Below are 10,311 nucleotides of genomic sequence, written 5' to 3' on the forward strand. Positions count from 1 at the left end.
TTTTTCAGGGCCAAAATATTCAATTTACTAATAAGACTAGGGATAGAGAAAATTATACACATAGCTGATTTTAAATTTTCTTGTTAGGATTTCTCAGGAAATCTTAAATTTCTTGTTTTAATATTTTGTGTTTAATGTCTTTAGCTGCCTTTTCCATTGAAAAAAATTAAAAATACAAATACAGAAAAAATACAACAAAAACTTGGGTGCCCACCATTCAAAATTAACAAATGTTAATGTGTTAAAATTTTTGCTTCAGATCATTCTTTATATAAAATAAATAAAACATTACAAGTTAAGTCAAAATGTCTTTGTATCCTTTTCCTACTAACTTTTTATAATTGGAGAAGAAAGGAGATGGAGGGAGAAAAATAAAACAAAACAAAAATGTTGTTTGCTTTTATAAATTGAACCTTCGAAAGCATCTCAGATTTTGGTTATGTTAGAACACATCACTCATGTCTCCACTTGAGCTTTGCAGACTGCTAGAGAAGAGAGGGAAAGAAGAGTAAGGACAAGGGCCACTAAAACCCTGAGATGCCTCACGTTTGACCCAAGACATTTGGATTCAGACCATTTTTCTGCTCACTCTTTCCCCTCAGAATTTATACATGAACTACTAGCAGTCTGTGTGGTTGTGAACACTGAGCTTGCACTGCTGTTCATCAGAATCATAGGATGTTGGAACCTCAAGTCTTGGGGTTATTTAGTGAACCACCTTCATTTTACAGATGAGGAAACTGAGGCCAGAGGGCAGGAGAAATGTAAGGATGCACAGTGACTTGTGGGAAGCCAGCCTGATTCCAAGTAGTCTGGCTCTCAGGTCAGTGCTTTTCCTGGTGTCCCCCTTTCTCTATCGCTCTATTAATTTGGCTGTTTCCCAATCAGTTTTGGAGCCAGCAATCTAAATATTCAGAAGTTTCAGGATCATGCTTATTTTGCTAGGTTTAGAACAGAAGTAAAACAAAACAAAAAAAGCTTTATTCTGCCTGCTGCCTAATAGGACTTGACTTCTGAAAGAAGAAAGTTTTGTAAAATAGGCAACAGTTCTTAGATGTTGTCTTAGTCATCTAGTGCTGCTGTAATAGAAATACCACAAGCGGATGGCTTTAACAAACAGAAGTTTATTCTCTCATAGTCTAGCAGGCTAGAAGTCCAAATTCAGGGTGTCAGCTCCGGGAGAAGTCTTTCTCTGTTGGCTCTGGAGGAAGGTCCTTGTCATCAATCTTCCCCTGAACTAGGAGCTTTTCTGTGCAGGAGCCCTGGGTCCAAAGGACTCACTCTGCTCCTGGTGCTTCTTTTTTTGTGGTATGAGGTCCCCACTCTCTGCTTGCCTCCCTTTCCTTTTATCTCTTGTAAGATAAAGGTGGTGCAGGCCACACTCCCCGGAAGTTTCCTTTATATCGGATCAGGGATATGATTTTAGTAAGGGTGTTACAATCCCACTCTAATCCTTTTTAACATAAAATTACAATCACAAAACGGAAGAAAACCACACGATATTGGGAATCATGGCCTAACCAAGTTGGCACTCATTTTGGGGGGACAGAATACAATCCATGACAGATGTGAAATATCTTTATCCAAACAAATGTTGTGCCATTAAAAGGTTAAAAAAGCAAAACTTCCTGAGTTTCCCATACTTCCTTTAAAATGCTCTTGGGGATGAAAGTAGTTATTTGTGTGGAAAATGGCTGAAAACTCAAAGACAGAGAAACAGTTTTTGCTGTTTGCTAATTCTAGAGCATTCATATACCAAGGGAGAAGTCTTCTTAGTCAGCCTCCTAAGAGAATCCTATGTGTGTCTTCATGCATTTTTCATCACATTTTCTTATCTTCACCTAGTCTTAAGTGCTGGCAAGGGCAAGCGGGGGACAAGGAGCAGCATAGCAGATACCCACTCTGTCAGGAGGTTCTCACACATCATCTCACTCATCTTCATGGCAGCCTGAACATGGATGTTATTTAGCAGATTAGCAAGCATTTTACAGATGACAGCCCAGAGAAAGACTTCTTTCATCACTAAAGATGACTCCTACACAACCACAATAGATTATTTTGGCCACTGGTGAATTTTGGCTTCTGGAAACCCTGGTGGGGCAGTGATTAAGAACTACGGCTGCTAACGAAAGGGTTGGCAGTTTGACTCTACCAGGCACTCCTTGGAAATCCTATGGGGCAGTTCTACTCTGTCCTATAGGGTTGATATAAGTTAGAATGGACTCAATGCCAACAGTTTTTTTTTTTTTTTAATGCGGTAGATTTGAACGTATTTTCTGCTAGTGATCGATTTGTGCTACTCCTTTCAATTTTGCCATTTGATGATGCAATATCATAATAGTTGAAACCAATGGGTTTTAGGTAAGACACAGTCATGTACAAGCTCAGTGATCTTGAGCTTGTTATATAACATCTCTGGGCTTTGGTTTCCTCATCTGTAAAATGGGGACAACATCTCAATTAATGTGAAAATCGGATTTAATATTTAAGAAGTATCTAGCAAAGAGGCTGGTGTAAATCTTCTGTCAATAAATGGTAGCTGTTATCATTAAAGATACAGGATTATCCACATGGCCAAAGTCTTCATTGGTTAAGCTGTAAATCCCCAGGTCCAGGAAGTCCTGGCCTTGATTCTCCACAAGAGTGTGCTACTGTCTCCCAACTCCCTATTTTCTGCTCAAGATTTTTATTGAATTGGACCTGCTGATGGAATCTGTTTTCACTCAGGTTTTGTACTATTTCCTTGAGAATTACACGATTTCCAAAAATATTATAGTGCTGCTTTTAACTCACCTTCTGACGTTCTGTCATTCTGTGTGGCTCAGCAGTGGCTGGGCTGGCTTGTCTCACTGAGGGCTGATGTGGAAGGCTCCACTTCATTGCAGATTCTCTCAGCAAGTTACTTGCAACCAGAGAGGCTAATGTTATGTTGGAAATCAATCACAGAAATACGGGAGTATTTGAAACAATGTTGATTTTATTAACAAGCTTTCTTCGGAAATAAGACAAATCTTTGAAACTCTTGACAGAGATTCGATAAAAATTAGGTGAGAACCTCTGATTTGTCTTGTGATGAGAGAGTTGGTTGCTACGTTAATGAGCAATTTGTCCCACTTAGAATATTTTATTTTGGGGGGTGAGAAAATAAATTATAAGAAAATTTGTCCATTTTCATTCATTGCAGTAAATTTCTATTTTTTAACTAAGAAAAGTAAGAAATCACAGTGGCAATCCAAAATAATGACAATCCAAAAATTATTTACATCTGGCTTTGGGATTTGTTTTAGTTCTTACATTTTAATATGTGCCTGAAGTTCTGTCTGAAATGTCACTTCTTGAAAAATAAAGAAGCCCCATTATAAAACTAGGGACAAACAGGAGAAGCTAAGAAGCTGTTCAATGTCTCCCTCCTGCCTAGGTCCGAATTCTCTCTGGCTCCTCAGCTAACACTGAAAGTGGACAACATCTTCTTTCAGGGTGAAGCTAACCAAGCAGAACTGTCTGAACTTTTTTCTCTTTCAAACATCCCTACCTCTGCCTCAGAGGAAAGAAGGAAGCACAAATAGACTGCAAGATGTAAACAACAGACTAACATAAACTGAGATGAGGCTGTTAATAAAAACTCAAAAGCAAGATTCCCGACAGGTATGCCATCATGTATATAGTGTACATGTCACAGGACTGTTGAATATTTGAAACATATATTTCATTTTCTGACCATGACCTCACTATTTGTACATCCCTGTGGGAACTTTAGCGCTCTCTGCAGACTTTAAGCAGCTTGAACATGTGTATAATAAACGTTAAAAAAATATTCAATTTCAACTCAGTTTTTAAACTTACATTAAATGTAAAAAATGCGATTTCTTTCTCACCTCAGTTTTTTGTCTTTTAAGTTTTACTACTTAAAAATGAGGTTTTCTTAGATCATAGAACCTAGGAATGAAAACACAAATTGAAAAAGTTTTGTGGGTAACATTTACTAAAATATTTTGCTTATTATTCACGTTCCATTTTTCATTCATATACTTAGACCTTTTGTAGAAAGAATTTATTCAAAATTTCCACCAGAATTTACTTTGGAGAATGTTAGGACCTAACATCTGGTTAATATGCTGATAGAAAAAGTTGTTTTCTTAAAAAAAATGTTATGTGTAAATTATATATATATACACACACACATATGATTCATTATCATATAAGGAAGCATTTATGTGTTCAAAATCAGCATGAATCTGTGAAAGTGTGCCCGTGATCAGGAATGTGTAATGCAAATGTGAAAAGATCCTGGGTTTAATCCCCTCAGTAACTGCACTTTTTCACAAATTAGTAGCAGATTTGGTAAGATCACGAGCGTGGTGATGGTAACTTCATTACTAGGCTTGGCACCTGAAGTGTGGCCAGAGAGATTACCTCAGGGGCTGGAGCAGTGACTGGGCTGAGTGGTGGGGCTGACGAAGTCCTGGGTCTAGAGAGTCTAGAAAACAGTGGGCAGAGTTTAAAAAGATGACGATTAAAATCTGCCTGGGGGACTTGATCTTTGTGTGAGCAACCGTACCACACCTCACTTGCCAGACCTGGGAGTTTCTTTCTCAAACGTCCTACCTTCTTTCCCATACTATTTATTCGTTAGAGGGGAAAGCAGGGAAGAAAAGTTGCCCTTTCTTCTTCTAGCTGGCCCCTTTCTAGTGAGCCCTATTGCCCTAAATATTGTCTGGTTGCAGACCCTTGATACTACAGAGTAAAGAGCAGAGAGAATCCAACTTGGGGGAACAGCGTTATATTTTGTCAGGAATTTTAAAAATAGGTTTCTTTATCGACAAAATTATAATGGCATATAGGGCTTTTTATCCAGATGAGCATAAGATGAATTTAAAAATGCTCACAGAAGATTTTCATGGGCCCACGTGTTCACGTTTCACCAGTTCGCAATAACATGAAAAACTTCTGTTGTATAAAGTGGCCTAGTGATTAAGTGCTACGGCTGCTAACCAAAGGGTCAGCAGTTCAAATCCGCCAGGTGCTCCTTGGAAACTCTATGGGGCAGTTCTACTCTGTTTTATAGGGTCGGTATGAGTAGGAATCCACTCGACGGCTCTGTTTTTTTTTTTGTTGTTGTTTAAATAGAAAGTGAGAGGTTTTTATTGTGGTAGCCATGTTAGGAATCTGTCAGTTACCCTGGGACACTGACTCTTGGAGTGGAGGCATCTGTTTAAATGTCCCCATTTGGATGTGCCTAATGAAACCCTGGTGGTGCAGTGGTTAAGAGCTACAGCTGCTAACCAAAAAGCTGGCAGTTTGAATCCACCAGGCGCTCCTCGGAAACCCCATGGGGGCAGTTGTACTCTGTCCTGTATGGTCGCTATGAGTTGGAATGAACTCCGTGGCAATGGGTTTGTTTTTTTTTTTTTTTTGAAGTGATGTATTCCCGTCTATGACATCACACAGGTAACCAATGTAGACTGAGAATAAATGGAAGCTGCAGCCGCAATCCCAGTGCAGAAACAAGAGCTTCTCATGTGTCTGCTGCCTCGGTTCCCATGTCAGTGTCCGGTCATGGCTCCAACCCCCTGGCTACCATGAAATTATATTGGGCTGTCCCTGAGAGCATGACCAGCCAGCCCAGGGAGGGCCAGGCACACATTCCAGCCAGATGTCCCAGCCCAAGACTCTTTTCTGTATATTCACTTTACTGAAAGACTCTACCCTACAGTTTTTTAGCATCTTCATTGCTTTAAGAAAATGAGCTTGCAGACTTCTCTTAATTTGGATGCTTTTGACGCCAACAGTCTTTTGTCCCTCGAACCTCTGCATCATGAGAACTGATGAGCAGAGGGATCAATTTTCAGCTGAACATGTGTTTCACTGTATTGAAATGTGGGCTGTTTAACAGAGTAAACACCAATATATCTGAGGGATCTGAGCTTGAATTAACAGCTTAGCTATCAAAGGAAGCTACGGTTGTAAAAGCAATGCACTGTTTTCAGGGAAAAGGTAGAACTCCTTTAAGACCGGATCTCCCATTCTCATTAGCCCCTTACAACCAGGAGTCATCTATATCGCCAGGGAAAGGACCTAAATGATTCTCTAATTTTCTTTTCTTTTGATAGGAAAGATAGGTTGAGGGAACCTCTCATAAACTGTAAAAAAAAAAAAATAAAAAATACTTAGAAGGTGTTTTGCTGAAGTTTTAAGCTTCTCTTGGACTTTTTGAAAAGAGTAACAGAAAAGGATCCAATATTGCAGAAATACATGTCACCTGCAATTAAGAAAATGTTAGTAAGAGTCACACACACACACACACACAGAAAGCTAATATTCTTTGTAGATTTGAAATATGTAAGAAATTTAGGCTGTTTTATTTAATAAGTGTTAGGCAATTACCTGTAATAAAGGGGAGCAAAAGCAACCATGCGTTTTTTTCTATAGTAAAATATGTAAATTTTACCATTCTAAACCAGTATCTGGAGCCCTGGTGGCACAGTATTTAAGAGCTACAGCTGCTGATCAAAAGGTCAGCAAATCAAATCCACCAGTCCACCAGCTGCTGGTTGGAAATCCTATGGGGCAGTTCTACCCTGTCTGATAGGGTCACTGTGAGTTGGAGTTGACTCCAATAAAAAAAAAAAAAAGTTTTTTTTTTTCCTCCATAGCAGCAGGTTAAAGCGGCATGTACAATAGCGGGCATTGAAAGAGACTTTAATTGTGGCAATAATAACAATGTAAGCATGCCGTCTCCTCCCCGGTGTTTCTTTTACCACATGAACTCTGCTGATCATGAGGAACATGAAATAGCCTCTTCCCGGATGACTAACTCCCTGTCCCTTTCTTTTTTCTACCAAATGATGAGATCCCTGTTTCCAGTCCTGTTAAGGACTTTCTGGTCCTCATTATGCTTTGTTAGCCTTCAGAAACCGAAGCTTTTTCTTGTTACAGATTTCATGGAATTTTCCTTTCTTCATTTTATCGTGCATATATAAAAATGCTATTTTCCAAAGGACATAATTTATTACCCATAATCTTATTAATACATTCCTCCATCAAAAACCTAAAAACAAGTACAGTAACTCAATTTGCATCCTTTAACTTAGAAGGTTTCTTTATTTACAATAAATTGATTTATAATAGGCCGAGCACAGACCATTTTTAAGGCAGTGAAACTATTCTGTGAGATGCTGTAAAAAAGGCAATTTAAAATTAGGAAAAATATTCAGTAAAATAAATATTAAAGTTTCAATTATAAAGACACAAAAAATTGAGAAATACTCAGAGCAATAGTAGTGCTAAATAATTGTACTAAAAATAGTTTTCACAAGATTTTGCTATATCATTAAGTGTAGGGAATTGATAAAGGATTCAAACATTTTAAAATAAGTCATATAAGCCTTAGAGCAACTTAACTGTTATTATATATGTTTTATATTTTTATACTTATTTTTTCCACTTTTAGTAGTCTTCACACATTGTTTTAGTAAAATCTTTATTTCTTGTGTATTTATTCTTTTAAAAAGTAATGAAAGAGTTCAGATTTTATGTTTTTGTTAGGATTGAAAATGAAATGCCTTAGGATTAAAAATTTTCCTTGTGAAAAATGAAAAACGTTAAGAAAACAACAATTTTGGACAGGGTTTTTAATAACAGCTTTTGGACTGGCTTAAAGCTTTGCAGGAAAGGAGTAGGGTACTGAGACTCAGCAGCCAAATGTAATTCTGTTTTATACCAATTAATTGTCACATGTTATTTTTTTTTTTTATGTTCATCATTTTAAGATTTAAGACAGGAACAGAGTTCCGAAAGACTGATTTTAAAAGCACATTATTACATCTAGCCAGCAGGGGTCACAAAAGAACATACAATCCATTTGGAACTGTATGGTAAAAGTGAAACCATTTTTTTTTTTCGAAATTGGGAAAAAAGAAATTTAACTTATTGTAGAAAGTCACCCAGTTTACTGAAGAATAGTACAGATTTGAAGAAATTCTTCTGAATACTGGCTTTTTCTTAAAGTTCCTTTCAAAATGGGTTTAACCAAATATTGTATGATTTCATTCACATGAAATGTACAAAATGAGCAAATCTATGGAAACAGAAAGCTCAGTGGTTGCCATCACCTGTGGGAAAGGGCTGGGGGAGGTGGTGGTGATGGATAAGAGGAGAGGGGTTTCTTTTTGGGGGCGATGAAAATGTTCTAATGTTGACTGATGTGATGGATGTACAACTTTGTGAATATAGTAAAAATTACTCAATTGTGTAGTCTAAATTGGTGGTTTGTGTGGTACGTGAATTATAACCCACTGTCGTCAAGTCAGTTCCAACTGACAGCGACCCCATAGGGTTTCCGAGGCTGTGAATCTCTAGGGAAGCAGACTGCTACATCTTTCTCCATCCAGCGGTGGGTGGTTGACGGTCAATCGCTTTAACCACTGCGCCAGCAGGTCTCCTGGATTATAGCTGTATAAGAAATGGTTTTAAACACAATATGTTAGAAATATGAATATGGAAATCACCAGATTTATTTTTAATGAGTATTAATGGGTTTTGGGATAATCAACTGTGGTATCTCATAATGATTTAGATTTCTGTTAGTTATTTCATTTCAAATAAATGTAAATTAATTTATATTAATTCAAGCAGGTCCAAAATAGTTTAAGCGGTTATGGAGACCTGGGTTAGAAGAAAGGCTGTCCCCCATCAGCGCAGCTGGGGTGGGGGCGGTGCTAGCCATGCTTCCCCTTTCTGGAGTCTTTTTTCCCTGTTTGTAAAACGACGGGCTGAGTTCCATGTTTGGAGCCCTGTTGGTACAACGGTGAAGACCTCAGCCGCTTACCAAAGGTCCGGCAGTTCCAATCCACAAGCCGCTCTTTGGCAACCATATTGGGCAGTTCCACTCTGTTCTATAGAGTTGCTATGAGTTTGAATCGACTCCACGGCAGTGGGTTTGGTTTTTTTTGTTTTTGTTTTTGTTTTGGCGCTCCATCTCTAATGTGCCGTTTAGATCTAAGAATCTCTAACAGAATCTTCTCAGGCCCATTTGCTTATTTGTGAGTTACTAGAAGCCTACAATTCTTTTCAGCTTATTTCCAGCACCCTCTATACAATATTGACACATTCTGTGGGTGAGGAGGGAGAAATGATTTTATTGTCTAACATTTGCTAAGTCCGCCTTAGCAGCAGATGTTTGAACCTTTTGCTAAATTACTTAGATTTGGAAGTCTGAACAAAACATTACTTATGTTTTAATAAAAGTAGTTTTTTATTAAAAATACCGAATTAAAATGATGTTTCCAAAATTGGAATTTTATGTGCAATAAGTGATACAGCAGGCATTCAAATTCATGTATATTTGATAAATATATAGTCTATGCCATTTGACTTTTTAACTCAGTTTTTAAATTTAGAAAAGTGGTGATATGTATTTTTCAGATGCAGGAGCATTTTCAGAGAAATGTGTTTTGAGTTATAGAAAAATTCCAAATTGATTACCTTTATACTCTTACCTCCCTTTTTATGAAGAAAGATCTTTTTTTGTTCACTCTTGAATTCTCTCATTTCCCTGGATCTTTATATAGCCGATAATTGTAACATACTAGCTTATTTGTTCTATTTTCTTATTCAAGATAAATGCTTTAAAGATACCAAAAGAGAAAGCCGTATGTCTGGTTGTCCCAAATACTGTACAGCCCCTCAATACTCTCCAGCCCTCATACTATGCCATAATACAGTGGTAAAGTGGGTACAGTTTGTCTTGATTTTTTATCTTGTCAGTTTTCACTCAGCTCCTTAAGGTATTTCACTGTCTTATTACCTGCCACCAGCATCCAAAACTGCAAAAGGAGGGCTGAAAATCCAAGGGAAGTATTGAAGAATGAAAGTTGGAAAAGCCTGGCTTACATGTTTCCTCTAGTTTGTACCATCTGATGGTGGTGGCCACGTCTCTTGGGGCTTGTCTCTTTGATTTTAAATATTTCAGCTTTATGAATGTGTGGAGCAAGTCTGGTCTCAGCTAGAATGCTAGAATCTTAAACTGGCAAAGTGCTTCGAGGTTAAGTGGTTCAACTCAATAAGTCAAGTGCTAGTGTCAAACTTCTTCTACATTGTGGATATGTTCTTATTTTTCCAGATGCAAAATGACCACTACATCGCTTTTGAGTCGTGAAGTGTTTTCGCGTCTTCATAGCTTGACCACCATCACACAGGGGTGCCTCCTGTTTGTCCAAGGCCCTCAGGCCATCCAACTCCCTCATGGAGGCGGCTCAACACCTGCAGGCCCAGTTGGGCAACCCTAGGCTCAGGGATGGATTATCCAATCAG

This window comes from Elephas maximus, chromosome 1, assembly GCF_024166365.1.
Source record: "Elephas maximus indicus isolate mEleMax1 chromosome 1, mEleMax1 primary haplotype, whole genome shotgun sequence".
Classification (NCBI taxonomy): domain Eukaryota; kingdom Metazoa; phylum Chordata; class Mammalia; order Proboscidea; family Elephantidae; genus Elephas; species Elephas maximus.